We start from the raw sequence: 5,330 nt of genomic DNA, 5'->3' as shown, positions 1-5,330 counted from the left end.
TGTAGACCAGGCTGGTCTCGAACTCACAGAGATCCGCCTGCCTCTGCCTCCCGAGTGCTGGGATTAAAGGCATGCGCCACCACCGCCCGGCACTTTTATTTATTTATGTTGGTTTTTTGAAACAGGGTTTCTCCGTATAGCCCTGGCTGTCCTAGAACTCATTCTGTAGACCAGGTTGGCCTCAAACTCACAGAGATCCACCTGTTTTTGCCACCAAGTGCTGGAATTAAGGTGTGCACCACCACCACCTGGCTCACTTCTACTTTCTACTAAGATTTCTACCATAATATAAGCATACAAAATAAAATTTAAGTAAAAAATTCTGATTTTTATTCCTTTATCAAGGTTCTTACAAGGGAACATTTGAAATTTTTGGCATGGATATGAAGGTCTGACTCATCTTTAGATTGTCATCATTCATGCTGTTCCACACAGTAATTTTTTTAGGTTACCCAAAAAAGGTTTGGTTAGAAAATGATGTTCAGAGTTTCATTTTGTAAATGTTGTTAGAAAATGCTTTCCAAAGCAGCAGAAGATATAGGCCATGAATTGTCTCTAGCTAAAAATGTTTCCTCTTTTGTGACTTTGCTTAAAATAAAGAAACCATACGGTTCCTCTTTTTAGTGAGCTGAAAAAGGAAATAGAGGAGGAACTAGCCAAAACAGGAACATAATTATAAAACCCAGTTTGGTTTGTAAGATCAAATTTTGATAGGTTCATCACCTTTAATGTCAGTAGGAAGTCAGAAACTTCATTGTTTTGTTTCCACTTATCAGTCGTAGTAAAAGCAAAATTCAGTTTTCAAATACCCTACCACTTTCTCTGGCTCATCGCTTAGCTATGTGCCCTCCTGTGATATGCTGCAGCAGAATACTAGAATCTGTGAAAGTCTTATTAAAGCAGATCAGAATACTCTAGAAAAGAAGTATCAAGACAAAAAGAAGAAATGTGGGATTTAATAATTTTGGGGAGAGGAATCTGACTTACTTTCAGAGGTGTTGGAAGCCAGCATTATCTGTAATACACAGAGTTATTAAATGTACGTGCAATCTATGTAATGGGTTTGTGCCTAAAGTGTGCACTGTTTCTGCAGAGAAAGATGGTGGTCAGTTGAATTTGTGGCAGGGGATAGAAAAGGGATAAAAATTTAGAATATGCTAGAAATGGGAATGAAAATAATTTTAAAAAATAGAACACTAAAGAGAAGTTCTACAGAAGTTTTAGGATACAGCAGATATGTGGGAAAGGATAAATTGATTAGAAAAAGTATTGAAGAAGAAGAAAGTTGGAAATGATAGTTGCTTATTAATTATCAAGAAGTTACTACGTAGGTAAAATGAAGTTAGGGAGAGACTGACCTGGGTAAAGGAGGAGTTAGTAACTGTTATTCCCCATCACTGGCCTGTGTGGACCACCCAGGTCATTACAGGATCCCTTGTCTGCTGCAAGGGTTCTTAAGATTTCTTCCACCCTCACTGTCCCTGATATTACCCAGAACTATGCCTGCTAACTATGAAAAATGTATGCATGGTCTGTATAGACTTTTCTTAGAAATTCTTTAATCAGCTCAAGAAAATCCAGATTTCTCTGTTATATTATAAATGTTATAGCAACATTTCTCTCTGTGTTTTAGACTGACACCTGAGGTTTAAATCTGTCATTTTGGTCCTTCCCCCCCCCCAAAAAATGTATTTTTATTTTTAAAAAGGAGAATGTACATTGTTTTAGTGAACCAGTATTTGAAGCACCGCTACAGTGAAGAAGAAGCTCCCTGGCGTTAGACATGTACTTGTCACATGCTGCCAGGGCTCAGGGCTCCAGTGATTGCCTACTATACACAAGACCCTGAATTTGATCCCCAGTACCACAAAAATACCTAAGTAAAATTGTTCCTGTTAAATTGGCTATGATAAGAAATACATCTTTTTTTTTTATAAGGAATCGAACTTTGAAAAGTATTCCTAAAGGAAAAAGGCAAGTATAGATAGTTGCATCAAAAAGTTTGTCTTTAAAGCCGGGCGGTGGTGGCGCACGCCTTTAATCCCAGCACTCAGGAGGCAGAGGCAGGTGGATCTCTGTGAGTTTGAGACCAGCCTGGACTACAAGAGCTAGTTCCAGGACAGGAACCAAAAGCTACAGAGAAACCCTGTCTCGAAAAACCAAAAAAAAAAAAAAGTTTGTCTTTGAACTATGCATCGTGGCTCAGGTTTTTATTTTCAGCACTGGAGGCAGAGGCTAGTGAATCTCTGAAATGGAGGCTAGACTGGCATACTTTGGGAGATCCAGACCAGCCAAAGCTACACAGTGAGGCCCTGTCTCAAACAAACATACAAAATATCATGTCTTTCAGTTATTTTGATGTAAGAAAACTAAGTTATAGCTGGGTGTGAAAGTGCATACCTTTTATTCTGGGAGGCCGAGGCAGGCAAATCACTAAATCTGAGGCCAACTAGTTCTGCTTGGGGGTTTCAGGCTAGACAAGAGTGAAACCTGTCCCCCCAAAAACAAAAACAAAACCAACCAATCAAAAACAGCAATAAAGCCAGATAGTAGTGGCACACGCCTTTAATCCCAGCATTTGGGAGGCAGAGGCAAGTGAGTCTCTGTGAGTCGAGGCCAGTGTGGTCTACAGATCGAGTTCCAGGACATGCTTCAAAGCTACAGAGAAACCACCCCCCCAAATGCAAGAAAAATAAATTATAGTAAACGTAAGAGATAAATAGTATTAGTGTTATCTCTAACCAGTGAAATTTTGAAGCCATAAAAAGAAGAAACGAGAAAATGAAATTGATTTTGAATTCCAAGTAGTGTTTTTAGGGCCATCTTTAATTAATCAATAATATTAGCACATTATTACTGAACACCAAGAAAATTACTGGCTAAAAGGATCCATTTGCATGACCTAGGTGATTATCTTTTCATCTTCCAGATTAAACAGAGAACAGTTGGTTAATTTAGCAAACTGTCACAGCTCTAAGCAGTGGCACCAATGTGGAACCATGTACCTTTGTCTTCTGTGACATGCTGGAACCTTTTGTAGAGTTCGGAATGAGAAAGGCTTTGTGCCAGAAAGAGACTCTTGGAAGGTCTTTGGGACAGTGTAGGTAACTTTTGGAGCTAGGCTTACATGAAGAGTAGGAAAAGAAATACCAGAAAACTCACATCAGTCACAGGGGTCTGTGTTTAGGAGTTTTGAATGGTTAGCATATAAACTGTCATAATTACAGTTTACTGAGTATTTTGTGGTACTTTTTAAAAAAGATTGAGCCTTCAAAGGCATCAGATTTATATTTAGCAAGAAGACAATTGCTCACATGGTACTTCTAAGTAGAATTATGTAGGAACTTGCTGAAAACATAGAAACTGTTAAATTTGAGACTAGCCCTGTTTCAGACAAATCTGAGCTTAAAAGCACGCCTTTAATCCCAGCACTGGGAGGCAGAGACAGGCGGATCTCTGGGAGTTCAAGGCCAGCCTGGTCTACAAGAGCTAGTTCCAGGACAGGAACCAAAAACTATGGAGAAACCCTGTCTCGAAAAAATTTTTTAAAAAAGCATCTTTATTTTTTAGTTTATTTAACATGCATTACTTTTTTATTTTTTTATTTTTTTGATTTTTTCAAGACAGGGTTTCTCTGTGTAGCCCTAGCTGTCTTGGAACTAGCTCTTATAGACCAGGCTGGCTTTGAACTCACAGATTCACCTGCCTTTGCATCCTAAGTGCTGGGATTAAAGGCATTTGCCACCACCGCTGGCACAAAATGTTTTTTCTGTGGCTGTTTTTGTCTTTATATTCTTCACTAGATCAGTTTAGAGTATATGGGATAAGCACATGGAGGATGTGAATATTTGCATACCTGTTTTCTCATATTAGTTTTGCTTTATGGAGCTTTTTAAATGACATAATGGTTGTAGGTCATAATTATTACTTACATATAAAATTCCTTTTATATAAAAACACATAGTAAGTATTTATCTAATTTCTTTCCCATAGTGTATAAACTAAAAGGGATAAGCAAATAAAAATAATTTAGGCTAGGCATGGTGGTTCATGCTTTTATTCCTAGTACTTGTGATATAAAGACAAAAGAATCTCTTGAGATAGAGGCCAGACTGGCCTACATATTGAAACCCTGACTTCTTTAAAAAATAAAAAAGGAAAAGTAAATTGATACGATAATTTAAATCTATATGAGAAGAAAGCTATTATAAACAGTAAATTAGACTCTTTTTTTCTCCTTTGTGGTACTGCAGCTCAGACCCAGGGCATTACACATGTTGGGAAGCTCTGCCACCAACCTGTCGTCCCAGCCCCTAGAATTCTTCAGCAGTATTTTCAAGGCTGTTAATTCAGTCATGGAATTTATTTTATTTTTAACTTTGTTTTTTTTAAATTATTAAAGTAATGTTAACAGATATTTTGACTAGGTAAACTTCAAGGGGCTGGTAATAGTAAAACCTTGATAAAAATCTTTCAGATAATATCAACCCTGAACATAAATTTTTAAAATTCTGTATAGCAGAGCCACAAAAAAACCTTCTGTAGTCATCTTTAAACTGTCAAGAGCTGAATTCAATTGTAAAACATTAATGATACTTGATTCTTAAAATAAATTTCCGATAAGGAAAAATGAAATGAAGTGGCCTGTGTAGGTCTTCTTACCTGCTAGCTTCTCTCGCACGATGCAGACTCTTGGTCCCACAGGACACGTTGGTGACTCAGAGTAGAAATGGTCCTCTAGCACACTGAAATGGTTTCTGTGCAGCAGAGGAAGTTTATCAGTAGCAGTTCCAGGAAGTGCAATAAGCCACAGAATGACTAAGAAATGAACTCCTTCAACAGAGCCACTTTTGAAACGCAGTCTATATAACGCAAGTGCTTTTAACTGATGTTTATAAATAAGCATCCATTGCTCTCCGGTCATGTTATTCTAGAATCCAAATACTCAGAATGGAGTCCTGTCGAGAAATTAGTTTTCTAAGGAGAGGTTTATAGCTGAGTTTCCCCAAAGGCTAATTTCTTAATTGGAAAAAGTGAGTGGTATTTACTTATATGGAGGAAGCTTTGTGTGTGACCCACAGCACTAAAATACTAAAATAATATCAAAATCAAATTGTTGAAAATTACTTAATTATACTTTAGTTGGTTTGTGCTCTGCCTGTACCTTACTTGAGTGATGATGACGAGGAAATACTATTAAGATACACTGGTCAAGCCGGGCGATGGTGGGGCAATGCCTTTAATCCCAGCACTTGGGAGGCAGAGGCAGGCGGATCTCTGTGAGTTCGAAACCAGCCTGGTCTACAAGAGCTAGTTCCAGGACAGGCTCC

At 38.0% G+C, this 5,330-nt stretch overlaps 2 protein-coding genes across 5 annotated transcripts in view; one reads left to right on the top strand and one right to left on the bottom strand.

Moving 5' to 3' along the window:
• The window catches only part of Evi2b (ecotropic viral integration site 2B), a 9,276-nt gene extending 4,544 nt beyond the window's left edge, over positions 1-4,732 (bottom strand). The window contains exon 1 of the mRNA XM_005349423.3: positions 4,663-4,732. The gene's annotated coding sequence lies outside the window, so the exon portion shown is untranslated. The remainder of the gene's footprint in view (positions 1-4,662) is intronic.
• Nf1 (neurofibromin 1) overlaps positions 1-5,330 on the top strand; it is a 259,312-nt gene that overhangs the window by 185,214 nt on the left and 68,768 nt on the right. The window lies entirely within an intron of this gene.

The sequence above is a fragment of the Microtus ochrogaster genome, chromosome 7 (genome assembly GCF_000317375.1).
Source record: "Microtus ochrogaster isolate Prairie Vole_2 chromosome 7, MicOch1.0, whole genome shotgun sequence".
NCBI lineage: Eukaryota > Metazoa > Chordata > Mammalia > Rodentia > Cricetidae > Microtus > Microtus ochrogaster.
The sequence above is the reverse complement of the archived record's forward strand: the minus strand, read 5'-3'. Positions and strand labels throughout refer to the sequence as shown.